This window comes from Muntiacus reevesi, chromosome 6 (genome assembly GCF_963930625.1).
Source record: "Muntiacus reevesi chromosome 6, mMunRee1.1, whole genome shotgun sequence".
NCBI lineage: Eukaryota > Metazoa > Chordata > Mammalia > Artiodactyla > Cervidae > Muntiacus > Muntiacus reevesi.
The window spans coordinates 2,495,319-2,512,892 of record NC_089254.1 but is presented as its reverse complement, the minus strand read 5'-3'; positions in this window follow the sequence as shown (position 1 = coordinate 2,512,892).

Below are 17,574 nucleotides of genomic sequence, written 5' to 3'. Positions count from 1 at the left end.
TATTAAGGAACTCCTAGAAATAGAAAATTGATGGTGATGAATTATGAAATATACACACACAAACAGTGGAGTTGAAATATATATATTATATATATATATAATTACATATATACTGTATAATTATATATACTATATATAATATAATATATACAGCATATTATAATAAATTATATTATATATTATAACGTATATAATATATATAATGAAATATAACATATATTATGTATATATATATATTTCAGCTCCACTGACATGGTGTGTTTTTCTGTGTGTGTGTATTTCATGATCCATCATCATCAATTTTTGATATATATATTTTATATATATTCTATATTATATTATATACAAAATACCATATATAATATAATACATTGTATATTATAATATATATTGCATATTATAAAATATTAATACATAATGTAAATGATATATATTAATTATATAATACAATCATATATAATAAAATTAATATATAACATTATTATATAACATATAATATATGTAATATTAATATATTAATGTATTGGGCATTATATAATATATTTATATATATAATATATTAATATGTTATATAATTGCTATAAGATGACATAGTGATATATGATATATATAATATATATAATATATGATGTATATATAATATCATATTTTATGTTATATTTCTGTATTATTTCTATATTTTAATATATTATATATTATATCATTATATATTATATATTATATATATTATATAATATCATATTAATATTATATATTCTGTAATATGTATTATACTATATAATATATGTATAATATATTGATTATATTATATTATATATATATCTATATCTATCTATATCTCTCTATATATATCTATATATATAATTCTATTATTAAAACAGAATTAAAATATCCTTAATTAAATTATAATTATATAATATTATCTACTATAATAATATATACATATAATTGTCTCCCTATATATAATTCTATCTATAATTCCATAATTCTATTCAATTCTATGGCAACCTTCATATATATATATAATATATATTATATACATTATATTATATTATATATATAAAATATATATGACATAAAATACAGAGAAATCCCAAAGTGAACAAATGAAAAGAATTGCAGGCCATTCTATGACAACATTTTGAATAATTAAATATATTTATTCACAGTTGCTTAACCAGTGGGCACATTCCTCCGATCTTCCTTAAGATAGTGAAGTTTGGATAGATACAAAATTCTGAAGTTTCCCTTTTAAATGACCAGTGACCTACCAGGGAGATAATTCTGAACTTCATTTCACTACAACTAAAAAAAAAAGAAACAAACAAACAAAAACAAAAAGTAAAAGAATAAAATAACAACAAAAACAAAGTAATTAAGTCTACACAAGAAGTAAGAATGCATTATGACCATGGCCCTTGTGGAGTGCTTTCTCTATAAAACTATATTAAAATTACTTTGTTGCTGAATTGTTACATCTATATATCTCCATATATCCTTGATGACTGATCAATGCAAAGAAATAGAAGAAAACAATAGAATGGGAAAAACTAGAGATCTCTTCAAGAAAATCTCTTGGTATCTCTATACCAAGGCAGCATTTCATGCAAAGATGGGCTCAATAAAGGATAGAATTGGCACAGACCTAACAGAAGCAGAAGAGGTGGCAAGAAGACACAGAAGAACTGTACAGGAAAGATCTTCATGACCCAGATAACCACGATGGTGTGATCACTCACCCAGAACCAGACATCCAGGAAAGTGAAGTCAAGTGGGCCTTAGGAAGCATCACTAAGAACAAAGTTAGTAGAGGTGATGGAATTCCAGTTGAGCTATTTCAAATCCTAAGAGAGGATGCTGTGAAAGTGCTGCACTCAATATGCCAGCAAATTTGGAAAATTCAGCAGTGGCCACAGGACTGGAAAATGTCAGTTTTCATTCTAATCCCAAAGAAAGGCATGACAAAGAATGTTCAAACTACTGTACCATCGTACTCATTTCACATTCTAGCAAAGTAATGCTCCAAGTTCTCCAAGCCAGGCTTCAACAGTATGTGAACCATAAATTTCAAGATGTTCAAGCTGCATTTAGAAAATGAAGAGGAACAAGGGATTAAATTGCCAGTATCCACTGGATCATCGAAAAAGCAAGAAAGTTGTAGAAAAATATCTATTTCTGCTTTATGGATTATGCCAAAGCCTTTGACTGTGTGCATCAAAACAAACTGTGAAAAATTCTTCAAGAGATGGGAATACCAGACCACATGACCTGCCTCCTGAGAAATCTGTATGCAGGTCAAGAACAACAGTTAGAACTGGACATAGAACAACCGACTGGCTCCAAATCAAGAAATGAGTGTGTCAAGGCTGTGTATTGTCACTCTACTTATTTAACTTATATAGAGAGTACATCATGTGAGATTCCGAGCTGGATGAATAGCCACCTGGAATGAAGGTTTCTGGGTGAAATATCCTCAGATATGCAGATGACACCACTCTTATGGCAGAAAGTGAGGAAGAACTAAAAAGTCTCTTAAAGTGAAAGAGGAGAGTGAAAAATTTGACCTAAAACTCAACATTCAGAAAACTAAGATCATGGCATCTGGTCCCATCACTTCATGGCAAATAGATGGGGAAACAATGGAAACAGTGACAGACTTCATTTTGGGGGAGGGGGCTCCAAAATCACTGCAAATGGTGACTGCAGCCATGGAATTAAAAGATGCTTACTCCTTGGAATCAAGTTTTGACCAACCTAGACAGCGTATTAAAAAGCAGAGACATTACTTTGCCAAGAAAGTTCTGTCTATTAAACACTATGGTTTTTCCAGTAGTCATGTATGGATGTGACAGTTGGACTATAAAGAAAGCTGAGTGCCAAATCATTGGTGCTTTTGAACTGTGGTGTTGGAGAAGACTCTTGAGAGTCCCTTGGACTGCAAGGAGGTCCAGGCAGTCCATTCTAAAGGAGATTAGTCCTGAATATTCATTGGACGGACTGATGCTGAAGCTGAAACTCCAATACTTTGGCCATCTGATGCAAAAATCTGACTCATTTGAAAAGACCCTGTTGCTGGGAAGGATTGGGGGCAGGAGGAGAAGGGGATGACAGAGGATGAGATGGTTGGATGGCATCACCGACTCAATGGACATGGGTTTGAGTAAATTCTGGGAGTTGGTGATGGACAGGGAGGCCTGGCATGCTGTGGTTCACAGGGTCTCAGAGAGTCAGATACGACTGAGTGACTGAACTGAGCTGAACTGAATTGTTACATCTATCCTTATCCATCTATCTAACTACATACTTAACATTGGCAAAGATTCAAATTGGATTTTATTATTATTTTTAAATGTGTTCCAAACAAACTGAATAGACAATTTACAGAATGGAAGAAAATATTTGCATATCATATATTTGATAATAAACTTGTATCCAGAGTATACAATGAACTGTTACAACTCAATAATAATAATAAAAGACACAACCACCCCATTGAACAAATTGGCAATGAACTTCAATGAACATTTCTCCAGGAAAGATATATGAAAGGCCCATAATTGGACAGAAAGATGCTCCACACCATTAGTAATCAGAGAGGTACAAATCGAAACCATGAAGAGATATCGCTTCTCATAGAGTAGGATAGGTAGAACAAGAAAGTCAGATTATAATCAGTGCGGGGGAGGTCACAGTGACACTGGAACCTTTGCACCTTGCTGGTGGGGCTGTAGAGTAGTGTAGTCACTTTGATAAAGTGTGTAGCAGTTACTCAAATGATTGACTATAGAACTGTCAAACGAACCAGAAATTCTACTGCTAGATATATATGCACAAGAAAAATGAAAACACTTGTCCATCCAAAATTTTATACTTGAGTGTTTAGAGCAGCATTACTTGTAACAGGCTAAATGTAGAAACGACTTAAATGTCCATCGACTAACAAAAAAACATAAACAGATGCAGTTCACCCATACTATGAAATAATGTTGGGTCATAAAAAGGAGTGAAAAACTAACACATGCTACACATGATAGCCTTGAAAACATCATGCTAGTCAAAGAAATCAGTCACAAAAGACCATACATTATACAATTCCATTTATCTGAAATTTCACTAAAGGGAACCTTGTGGAAGAAAGTAGATTAAGAGGGAAAGTAGATTAGTGGTTGCTTAGGGCTAAGAGTTGGAGAAGGCAATGGCAACCCACTCCAGTACTCTTTTTTTTTTTTTTTTTTTAAATATTTATTTTTTTTATTTTATTTTTTTTTGCCTTTTTTTTAAATTTATTTTTCAGGGGGTTTTGTCATACATTGATGTGAATCAGCCATAGAGTTACACGAATTGTACTCTTGCCTGGAAAATCCCATGGACGGAGGAGCCTGGTAGGCTGCAGTCCATGGGGTCGCGAAGAGTCAGACACAACTGAGCAACTTCACTTTCACTTTTCACTTTCCTTCATTGGAGAAGGAAATGGCAACCCACTCCAGTGTTCTTGCCTGGAGAATCCCAGGGACGGCGGAGTCTGGTGGGCTGCTGTCTATGGGATCGCACAGAGTCGGACACGACTGAAATGACTAAGCAGCAGCGGCAGCAGCAGGGCTAAGAGTTGGGGAGATAAGTGTGTGAGAACCAAAAAGTTGAGGGTTCTCTTTGAGGAAAGGAAAAGACTAAAATGCGTATTAAATAAAATATTTTTGAATTCCCACATCTATTACATATTAAAATTCCCATGTTTATGAATGTACTAAAAGCCAATGAATTGTACATGGGGTGTTATAGCAATTATATTTTAATAGAATTATTTTAAAAAGCTTACTTAAGAATATCTATAAGTATGAAGAAAGAAATAGCAATCCATTCTACTACTCTTGCCTGGAGAATTCCATGGATAGAGGAGTCTGGTAGGCTGCAGTCCGTGGGGGTCATAGGAGTTGGACATGACTTAGCGACTAAACCATCACCACCGTCTATAAGTAAAAAGTACATCCAAATGAATGAAAACTGTGATATAAATTTGGAATCAACCCCTGAAGCATAACAAAAGCTCCACAAATATGAGACAAACATAAAGCTGGCAGAACTCAGGCTAACAGGGCAGGAGAACAAAAATTGCTGACACTTCAGTAGCTATGCACAGGGGAAAAAATAAAAACATAAATGGAAAATCATGAAACCAGATTTCTGTGGGGAGAAACATGAGATGCAATGTGTATATGTGTTATGTTTTTAATAAGAATTATAGGATGATTTATGGCAAATAGAGGGAGGGAAAAGTGGAATCAGTGACAGATTTATTTTCTTGGGTTCCAAAATCACTGCAGATGGTGACTGCAGTCATGAAATTAAAAGATGCTTGCTCCTTGGAAGGAAAGCCATGAAAACCTAGGTAGCCTATTAGAAAGGAGACATTACTTTGCTGACAAATGTTCATATGTACAGTCAATACTGTGGTTTTTCCAGGAGTCAGATACAAATATGTGAGAACTGGACTATAAAGAAGGCTGAGCACTGAAGAACTGATACTTTCAAACTGTGGTGTTGGAGAAGACTCCTGAGAGTCCCTTGGACTGCAAGGAGATCAAATCAGTCAGTCCTAAAGGAAATCAACCCTGAATATTCATTGGAAGGATTGCTGAAGTTGAAGCTCCAACACTTTGGCCCCCTGATGCAGAGAGCCAGCTCACTGGAAAAGACCCTGATGCTGGGAAACGTTCAGGCAGGAGGAGAAGGGGGTGACAGAGGATGAGATGGTTAGATAACATCACTGATTCAATGTATATGAAATGGAGTAAATTATGGGAGATAGTTAAGGAAAAAGTAGTCTGGCATTTGGGGTGGCCAATCTGCAGTCCATTGAGATCACAAAGAGTCACACACAACTTAGCTACTGAACAACAGCAACAAAAACAGAACAATTTAGTTCTTTAAGCTACTTGCACATATAATTTGATCTAAAGGTAAACAAACAGATCAGAGAAAAATTCCAGGGCAGTGTGTCTCAATCTCAGAGGCACTGGCCTTTGGGGCCAAATCATACTTTGTTGTGGGCATCCTGTGCCCAGTATGGTGTTTTGCAGGATCCTGAACCTCCACTGATCAGATATAAGTAATACCCTGAGATCACTCCATCAACCCAACTAGAGACTTTCTTTAATGTACTCGGGATGGGGTAGGGGCAGCAAAAGTTGCCTCTAACTGGAGACCACTGATCTACATTAATCTCTAGTGTCAACTAACCAAATGAAACTCATTATCTTTTGGATCATAAGAAGAGAAAGAACAGCATATTTAATGTTTATGAACATCACTTTTAATTAGTCAGCATATTGATTTACCAGTATGTAAATTAGAGGCCATTTCTCATGGCCATCTGAAAATCTCCAGCAGAAAGAGTGGGGTTTTCCAAGGGTCTTTAACCACTATCCAAAATGACACCCATTGGACTTTATTTGGAAATAGGATATGGGACAATTTGTGGATACTGGGGAAAAATACATTTTAAGAAATCTATACTCAATTACATAAATGTACACTCTGATGATGATATCATCTTAAGAGGTTTCTTAGCTATAAGAGTCATTACTATCCTTACAAAGGAATGGCTTATTAAGAAAAAAAAATGATAGCATAGAAACTTTCTGTTTTCAAAATTATATACTGGGGAGTCATTACTTACCTATGGAATCTGGAGGAAATGAAAATGAATCAGTGATTGGGAAGTATAGATCTCACTCTCCAGAACCTCTGGGCTGATAGCATCCACTTTCCACAATAGTTGGCCCCTCTCTGACGTGCAGAAGCCTCCTCGTTAAGTTTCTTTTCATGTCCTCCATATTCACCTGCTTGCCTTTCAGATCCAGAAAGTAACCATTGCTTGTCTTGGGTTTGGTACTTACTAGACTCTACTTCCTGTACCTCTACTGGCCAGCCCAGTGGGTACATAATGCACCTGCCTTTTTATTGGATAACATGTCCACACCTCCAAACTCGATCACTATAATCAATTATTTGGTTACCTTTCAACACTATTTTTTTTGTTTTTCAATTGTTAGTTGAAACAGTGAGTCACTATATACTACATGCATGGATTACCAGTAAAAAATGGACAAAAGAGAAATTGCATTGATATCCAAAGAGAAGAATATCTATGTTTGAATGTATGAAAACTTAAATTACTTGAGAGTCTTCATAAAATCAATGTTGTCAGAGATAAAATATAAATCATAGCTTAATCTCACCATTTCCTTAAATGGCAAATTGCAGAAAGTAACATTAACAGCTATTCTAGAAGAACAAAACATACATCCCATTTACTGAAACAAAACTAGTTATTTCTTAAAAGAGCATTCATGTGAATTATATTTATTTTTTATGATAATGAAAAAGAGTGGCCTTCTGTCAGTACTCCATCTGCAGTTTTTCTGGACTGCAGGAATTGCTTTCTCCCATTAAATGTCAAGTATAAAAACAAAACAAGACTGCTGGTGGAGATGTAAAATGGTATAGATGCTGAGAGCAGTTTGGTGGTTCTTCAAAAAGTTAAACAGAGTTACCATATGACTCAGCAATTCTATCTTAGGTAGATAAAAGAGAAAAATGAAAACAATGGTCTAGACAATATTTTATATGTGAATGTTTACAGGAGCATTATTCATAAAGGTGCAAAAAATTAAAACACTCATCCATTGGCAAAGGATAATCACAATGTGACATAGCCAAATCATGGTAAAATTTCGGAACATCAAAAGGAATGAAGTTCTGACCTGTGCTAGAACAAGGATGACCTTAAAGGCATTACGCATTGAGAGACTCCAGTCACAAAAGACCATATATTATATAATACCTTCTTATGAAGACAGTCCACAAAAGAGAATCTATATACAGAGACAACTGGAGAAGGCTGAGTACCGAAGAATTGCTTTTAAACTGTGGTGCTAGAGAAGACTCTCCTTGGACGTCAAGGGGATCAAATCAGTCAATCCTAAAGGAGATAAGCCCTTACTATTCATTGGAAGGGCTGATGATGGGAAGGACCAGTGATCCAATACATTGGCTACCTGATGCGAAGAGCTGACTCATTGGAAAAGACCCTGATGCTGGGAAAGATTGAAGGCAGGAGGAGAAGGGGACGACAGAGGACCAGATGGTTGAATGGCATCAGTGACTCAATGGGCATGAGTTTGAACAAGTTCCAGGAGAAGGTGAAGGACAGGGAAGCCTGGCGGTGCTGCAGTCCATGGGGTCACAGAGTTGGACATGACTGAGCAACTGAACAGCAACAACAAATATATATATATAAAGTAGATGTATGCTATATATATATATATATATATATATATATATATATATGCTTGTTTAGGGCTGAGGGGAGTGAAAGATGGTCGAGTGGGTGATAGAGGGTACAGGATATCTTTTTGAAGTCAATGAAATATTTTCAAATTAACAATGGGTAGTGATTACATCTATCTGTGAATGTACTAAAAGCCCTGGAGCCTTGCACTTTAAATAGGTGAAGTGTGTGGGATATAAATGATATGACGATAAAGGTGTTCAGAGAGAGATTGATGGAGACGGAGAGGATGGGGAGAGAGATCCTAAGCCTCTCTCTCCAGAGCCAAAGTCTTGCTAGCAATGAGAATATCGGGGGCTAGAAGCCACCACCTCCAGACAGTAGAGTGCAACAAGGCTGCTGCTGCGCCTGCTGGCTGACATCATCCCAGACCCAGGGCGCTGTTCACACCCACCACCAGGCTGTGGGATGCAGGTATCCTCGTGCCCTTGGCCACGCATTTCCTTTACATACAGATGCCAACGGTCACTGGAGCCCTGGGCGCTTCACCTGCAGCAGGTCGAGCGACCTTGGGGACTTCTTGAAGCCGAATCCCTCCTTGGGGCGTCCTCTCCTCTGCTGGCTCCTATGGTCAGCCACCTGAGCATGTCGGAGCTCTGGCCCCGGTTGGCCCCACCCAGAGCTCTGGGTATGGCGTCAAGTCTGGAGCTCTCCGCAGATGCCGAGGGACCGGAGCCCCTCCTCAGAGGGTGACCCCCAGGCTGTGGAAGCGCTTTCCCGCCAAGCTGCCCCTGGAGGCCGTTGTGGTGCCAAATGTTCCTGGCCCCCAGGATAATGACATGAAACGAAGACACTCAATTGCCCAGCACCCCTCAGGAACCTGGAGTCCTGTGACAGTCAAAATCACTCCCCCTGAGTGCAGGCTGAGCCCTCGTGCATCCTGGAGGCTTGCACCCGCCGAGGAGAGCCCAGATTCCCGTGCCCAGGAGACGGCGTTGCGGGTACTCCACCTCGGCAAGAAGGGGGAAGGCGGTTTGACAGACCACTCTGGTCTGAGATCTCCGAAACCAGGTCATCTGCCTTCAAGCCCCTGATCAAAAAAGGGAGTTTCCTTGCTTTGTTCCCAGGCCAGGGCCTCTGGACAGAAGTCTCCCCTCCTGGAACTGCAATATCAGTGAGGAGGAGGCTGACCCCTGGCTTAAAGTCCAGCTTTGGGCTTCTGCCACCCAGCCTGCGGCAGGGAACGCATCGGCACGGGGCACAGAGGTTCAGCTGGAAGGCGGGGAGAAGATGTAGCGCTTCCGGGGCCCCGCATGGTCCTCCAGGGCACAAGAGCAAGCCAGTAGAAGCTCAATGCTGTACTTCAGGCAAGAGATAAAGATGGTTGGATCTCAGGGGGAAATAATGGAAACGAATGAGGATGAACCTGAGTTTCGGGCATTCTTGGAAGGTGGGTGTCTTGTTAGTGTATCAGGTGACAGCATCAGCAAAGCAGATGACTCCTAGGGTCGTAACTTGTTGGATTAGAAACTGTGTATTGGGGTGGGAATGCCAATAGAGGAGATATTTGGAGAAATTAGAAGTTTTGTTTTGATCATGTTTCCTTAACTACATGCATTATATGTTTGTTTCACCTGTACAGTTTGAAAACATGAGACTGGAACTCAGTGGAAAATTTGAAGCTGGAGAAAGAAAAGTCATGCACATAGAAACTCACACACACTATGTGTGTGGTGCTTAAAGCCAGGGCTACGTGAGGTCACTTATGCAGAAAGTATGGAGAAGGAGGCTGAAGATGGAACCTGCAGGGCGCCAGGGTGAAGGAAAGGGTAAGAGGAGGAGAGGAAGCCTGAAAGAGAACAACTGTTGAGGTAGAACATTTACAAGCAGCAGAGACAATGAGGTGAGAATTTCGGAAGGTGGGATTCATTAACCGTGTTGGCTGCTGCTGAGAAGCTACATGAGGGATATCCCATCACTGGGTTGGAGAGAAGCGACTGAGTGCTTGAGGTAAAAGTCTGAACTGATTCGGAGGATGATAGGAGACATGGATGGTGGAGACAGGACAGGAGAAACCATTTCGTGGAGAGTAAGTTGTGAAGTAAAGCAGACAAGTGGGAATGCTAGAAAGAATTTTACTCTTTTTTTTTAAGAAAAAAAATTTTTTAAAAATGTTCTTCTTAATTTTTAAGAAAATATAAGGAAAATGTTTCAGTAGTAAAGTGATCTTCAGGGATATCTGTAGGAATGAACTCTAGTGCTGGTGGAGGGTGGGTGGCACTTACGCATGTGGTCCATGATAGCACCAGGGTGGGCGGTGGACGGGTCAGGGCGCTGGAACTGGGACCTGAGAAGATCACTCCTCTCTCTTCTGCTCTGAGGTACAAGGCAAGTCTCAGCAGAGGTGGGGGAGGGTGGGAAGGGGATATCGTTGATGCTTGAGGAAAAAGAAGTGCTGAAATAGAATTCTCAGACTTTGACAAAATCTCCTAGAAGTATGAGAAAATGCAAAGGAACTCTTTCTAACTTGGGTTCTTACAGGGATTCCAGGAAATAGGATTCATGTGTTTCTGTAGATTTTACTTTACCTAAACTAGTACAAGTGAAGATTAAGTGCACAATTAAAATAATTAATTACAATATGCTATAATAATTTTTTTTAATTATCATATTCCAAAAGTAGTTAATCAAAGGGAAAGAAGCAAGGAAGTTAGGGTATGTACAAGTCAGGAATCTTCTGAGAAACTGAATGAGTATGTTTGCATGTGGAGAGAGAGAGAGAGAGAGAGAGATTCAGGTCCACTTTATAAAAAACAGGCAGAATTCATTGACTCGACTGTGGAGCTTAAGAAGTCCCAACATGAGTAGATGGCAAGCTGGTAACCCAGATGGGAGACTGATGGTGCGAGTTGCTATCCAAGTCTGAAGGCAGGAGACAGATGTCCCAGCTCAGAGAGAAGAGGCAAGACCGGAACCCTCTGACTCAGGCTCCACTTCTATTCGGCTCCTCGCTGTGCTAGACGAGGCCAGGGCACACCGAGGAGTGCCATCTGCCTCGCTCAGTCTACACACTCAGACACTGATCTCACGGAGAAACATCCTCACAGACACACCCGGGAAAAAAAACGTTTAACCAAGTATCTGGGTACCTCATGGCCCAGTCAGGTTGACACATAAAATGAGTGTTTTTAAAGGAATGGTTTCCATTTGAATGATGGAATCATAGCTGGTTAGGAAAGAAATTGATGTGGGAGACAGGTAATAAAAACTCTGGGAAGAACAGAACTATTGAGGAGTCTGGATGAATACTTGGCCCATAAAAGTAACTAAAATAAGCTGGAAAGACAGAATAGAAAAAATACTTTTATTTATTTATTTTTTTCCTGTGATTTGAGAAGTTTAATGAGAGTCAGGGATGGGAGAATGGACTAAGAGGACCAGACATCTATCCGCTTTCTAGAGGAGTACTGGGATATTAAAATCAATATAAATCGTGACCAGAACAGATGAAGAATGAAGATCATGGGGTAGGATTCAGAATTTTAGTGAATGAAGGGAAGGTAGTAGAAAAATAGGAGTGACAACAATAATAAGAGAAAGCCCGTGATTCCTAAGATCGTGAGTTTCAAGGTGAGAGGGAGTCTGTGAAGGACCGGAGGGCAGAGTTTGGAAGCAGCGCGTGAGAAGGGCTCGTCTTCTGCGTCCCTCTGCTGGGCTCCTGGAGACGGGGGAAAGGGCACTCTCCTTCAGGGTGCGAGGCAGAGCAGTGTCCGGGGTCGCCGAGGGGAGGAGCTCGCAGAGGACATCTCAGGAGTTCAGCTTGTGATTTTCTAAGGACTCACCGTGAGTTCCCGGGGCGGATTCTAAGCGGAAGGCCCGGAAAGACAAGATGGGGAATGTGCCAGACCTGTGAGCCTGGTGGGGCCGTTTACAGCAGGGCAGCGTGGTGTGTCCGTCAAGTTCCAGGACAGAATGTTCCTCTGGTGGAGACGGACCAGTTTTACGGAGAGCATGCCCTGCCAACAGAGAAGAGGGGGCTTCTGCTTGTGCAACACAGAGGCCTGGCATTACAGGGCATGGAGAGACAAGACTCCCTGGGGTAGCACTGAGATTCCTGAAACGGATTCACGAGAACTTAATAAATGATAACGGCAGCATTTAAAATCTGTGTGACAATATGAGTTGCTTGTAAAAACTGACACACTCAGATATCCAATTAGGAAACGGATGACAGCTATCTCATGCAAAAACACAAACGTAAAGATCAAAACTATTTTCGTTGAAAATTAGAAGAAAATGCCCACCCCCAGAATAATTTAAAGTTTAATTACACACACGATAAATACGTTTTGACACTGTACACTTCACAGATAGAGTTAAAAGCAAGACCTCTCCAAACTTCCTTTTGCATCCTCATGGAGCCCAAACACCTAGAAGCCTTCAAACACAAGTTTGCGATAGCTGATGTTTTAAAAACCTACCCTAAAATAAAGTAAAACTTTCTAGGGCAAGTGAAATTTTGTTTTGTTGTGTTGGTTGCTCAGTCATGCCCGACCCTTTGCGACCCTATGAAGTGTGGACTGTGGTCCGCCAGGCTCCTCTGTCCGTGGGATTCTCCAGGCAAGAACACTGGAGTGGGTTACCATGCTCTTCCCCGGGGGGTCTTCCTGACACAGGGACAGAACCCAGGTCTCCTGCGTCTCCTGCACTGCACGCAAGTTTTTTACTGCTCAGCCACCAGGAAAGACCTGTAATAATATAGCAGATGACAAATTATTATTCCACAAGGGTAAGGAACCACTAAATAGACATGGGTTTAAAAAAAAAGAGAGAGAAAGAGAAATGGTAACTACTAAAATGTGTAACTACATAATTCATACAAGAAATAATTCAAATTATTATATAAAAGTTTTAAAATATGTTTTAGTTACTTAAAGAAATGTATTTATCTCCGTGTCTGTATCTACATCCATAGGAGGTATTTATACCCATCATTGCCAAAAATAAGGTATGCTAATATCCATCTTTAGACATATTGTAGGATAAATAATCTTATGTTAGTTGGGTAAATTCTCGTGTGAAAATTTGTAATTATTCTTTTATTTTGGCATTGTCATTTAACTTTAATAAAATATAAAATATTCAGTAAATATATGAGCCACAAAATGGGTAAAATAGTGAAAGGTTTTTGCTGAACGATAAGACGCGGGGATTCTTGGCCTCCGGAGGAGACAAATTCAATCTGGGGCCAGAGATGAGGCTGGATCGCTCAGAGCTTTTGTGTCAGAAAGTTTTATTAAAGTATAAAGGAGATAGATACAGCTTCTGACATAGGCATCAGAAGGGGGCAAAAGAGTACCCCGCTCCTAGTCTTTAGCTGTATGTTATATAGTCACTCACAGTCTGTTAATGAAAAGAAAGGAAAGTCATAAAATTTAGAATGGCACCAGATAATTCATCCCTGGCCATAAAATGATTGACTTGAATCTTGTACAAGGGTAGAATACCAACAAATAGTTTACATAGATTAGGGGAACAATACCTGAGTAAGTAGGTTGGGCCATTTGGCAGAACCAACTTGAAGATAGAGTCTGGGGTACATTAACATAGCTTAAGACAACATTTCTGTAAGAAAAAGAAATGTATTGGTTAACTCAAGGTTTGAGAGTAGTTAGCTTCAGGTGAAACCAGGTGTCATGACAACACAGCATTTTAAGAGAAACCTCCTTTTGAATTTGTATAGAGAAGAAAAAATATTGCTGGTTTGTTTCTTCCTGCCGCTTAAGAGAGATAAAATTGTCTGGCACTTGCAACCTCTTTCCTCCATTTGGAGACCCCTAGCCTTCCTGCCTGTTACCGTCTCAATAGCATAGCTTTGAAATATATTCACTAAATAAATAAATAAAAGAGAAGAAAAGCAGCAAGAGCAGACATTTTTATAACTTAAGCTTTGAAAAATGTGTAACATGATACAGAAACCATTCTATCTGATGGAAAGGTTATAAATGAAAAACAACTAATTCAATAATCTATCCATGAACCACAGGGCTCATTTTTCTCTCCATTATTAATTCCCAGGTCCCCTGGCTTTTTCCCATCAAGACCACATGCTAACTGTGGCAATAGCTTTGATGGTGAAGGCAGAGCACCAGGCCAAAGCCGAAACAAAAGCAAAAGGAGGAGCTGGGGTCCAGGCATCATCTAGAAAGCTGTTTCTTCACCTGGATGCCGCTCACCCATTCCTGTCCACTCTGATTTCAAAGAACAACAGAGTTTCTTGGGTGACTCACAAGCTAGAATCAAGATTTCTGGGAGAAATACCAACAACCTCAGATGCATGTATGTACAATTCCCCTATCTGTTGCTTGAAGTGTTTTGGTCTGTTAGGTCAAAAACTGCTTAAAAAGAGGACTCACAAAAGTAACATATGGTTTAAATGTTACTGTGTATATGTTTATTGATTTGCCAAATTTTTAAGGAGAGATTAAGGTTTTTCTTTGCAAGGGCTGTAGTCTATCAGGCTCCTAAGTCCATGGAATTCCCCAGGCAAGAATACTGGAGTGTGTTGTCATTTCCTTCTCCAGAGGATCTTCCCAAACCAAGGATCAAACACACATCTCCACATTGGTACCAGGGTGGCCCGTGTTTTATGTATGTACATGCCTATTATACATAGCAATATGTATTACAAATGTACCTGCATGTACACATATTCTAGATATGAGTATGGGCTGAAAGTCTGGTAGCACCAGGGTAGTAAGAAATTTCAGAATCATGAGGGCAAAAATAGATAAGCCATAAATTAAATCGGTTCTTTAAGAAGAATATAAAAACAAATTACATATATATATATATATATATATATATATATATATATATATATATATATACATGAGATGAGGAAAAATTACTTTAAAAAGTCAGTATCGCTAGAATAAGGCTCCAGGGGTTACTTATAGTTATGAACAAAGAATGAGTAACTTTTCTTAAAGAAAAGTTAGAATTTAAATACACAGTTTTATTTTGAAGTTTTATTGTGTTTTAATGTTTCTGAGGACCAAATATTCCTCAAATATTTAAAGTTTGGAAATAATTACATCAAAATAAGCAAAAAAAAAAAACCAACCAAACAAACAAACAAAAAAACCTCACTTTACTTCTTGATTATGCTGTTAACCTCATTATTAGCTTAATTCTTTTTTTTTTTTCTTTTAGTTTTTGTAACTCAACTGATAGACTAATGATATCGTGTATGTTTTTATTAGCAAACTTTGTCATTCCACCAGTGACCATACAGAAAACCGTAATAATACTTAGTGTTTCATAAACAGGCACAGTTTTCTGGTTGTATTTTTCTTTTTTTTCAGAGAGGAGAAAAATATCTTTGTTGCAGCAAAATTTTATATCCCACTGTTACAACTGTCTAGAAAATAGAAGTTCTAAAAAATACCATTATTATACTTTAAAAATTTGTAATAATTGTTCGTATAAAAAATGACTTCTTTCACATGCACTTAAAATGTGATGTTCCTAGTTAAATATATGACATTTCTCTAAGAGATTGTGAAATTATTATATTGAGTAACAAAAGTAATAAAAATCACTTAAGCAATTATAACCCTCAACATTTCTTGATTTTGGAAAATAATAATTATGATAATAACTCACATCAGTGACTCACTATCTTATGCTATAATAAATTAAATATTTTAGATAAATTTTTAAAAAAGAATAGATAAAGAAATATAGTAAAATGTTTGGAATACACTATTTTCCAAGGTACAATTTAATTTAATTCAGTAGTTATTTATAGAATATTACCTTTCGTATCCTGAGTTTCTGTCTCCTTTTTTGTGTGTTCTCAGCAGTAGCTCTGTAGGAACATTAATTGAAAAATATGAGGGAACATGGAGAGAGGTCCAACCTAAGATGATCAGCCCCAGAGAGTTCAATAGTGAAGTTCATTTCTCTTTGCATTTTGTCTTCTCTAAATTCACGCAGGATCAAAGTTTAAGTGTCCTTGAAACAGAGATATGCATCAAATGATCAAATTACAAAATGCACAGGAAAGGAACAAGGAAAGAATACTCTGTGGGGAAAGTCAGGTAGCTATGCCTTTAAGGAGGATCCCTGTGTTCTCCTAAATCAGAACTTCACACCTCCCCCAGGGACATTGATGTAAACAAATCTTATCCAGGGAAATTGTTCCAAAAGTCTGTTCTTAAGTTATATTTTTTTATGTCAGTTCTGATAGCTTGATCTTGAGCCTCTGAGTTCAGATTCTCCCAAAAGTTCTACTGTTAGATTTCCATCTTTTGGCTTTCTGGTCAGTGACCTCTCATCGCTTTGACTCTGCTTCTCAAGTAGATTCTTATGCTAATCACACCCTCCTGAAACAGGCCTCTGGGTGCTTGTCCAACTTGTCTTTCCTAATCCACTGTGGTTTGTTCACTTTCCAGCCCTACAATTTGGCCTATGGACAATATGAAAAGGTGAAACCATATGACATGTAAGATAAATCCCCCAGGTTGGAAGGTGTCCAATATGCCAGTGGGAAAATGTAGAGGGCACCAGAAAGAATAAAGCAGCTGGGCCAAAGTGGAAAAGATGCTCAGTTGTGGATGTGTCTGGTGGTAAAATTAAAGTCCAATGCAGTAAAGAACAAGACTGCATAGGAATCTGGAATATTAGGTCAATGAATCAATGCAAATTGAACACAGTCAAGCAGTATACAGCAGGATTAAACATTGACATCTCAGGAAGTGGTGAAGTAAAATAGACAGAAATGGGTGAATTAAATTCAGATAACCATTACAACTGCTACTGTGGACATGAGTCCTTTGGAAGAAATGGAGTAGCCTTCAGAGTCAACAAAAGAGTCCAAAGTGCAGTACTTGGGTGCACCCTCAAAAACAACACAATGATTTCAGTTTATTTCCAAGACAAATCATTCAACATCACAACAATCCAAGTCTATGACACAACCACTGATGCCAAAGAAGCTGAACTTGATTAGTTTTCTATGAAGATGACAACACCTTCTAGAACTAACACTAAAAAAAAAAAGAATGTCCTTTTAATCATTGGGGATTAAAATGCTAAAGTAGGAAGTCAAGAGCTACCTGGAGTAATATGCAAGTTGGGCCTTGGAGTACAAAATAAAGCAGGGCAAAGGCTTTCAGAGTTTTGTCAAGAGAACACACTGGTCATAGCAAACACCATTTTCTGACCACCCAGAAGATGAGATGGAACTACCAGACCACCTTACCCGCTTCCTGAGAAAT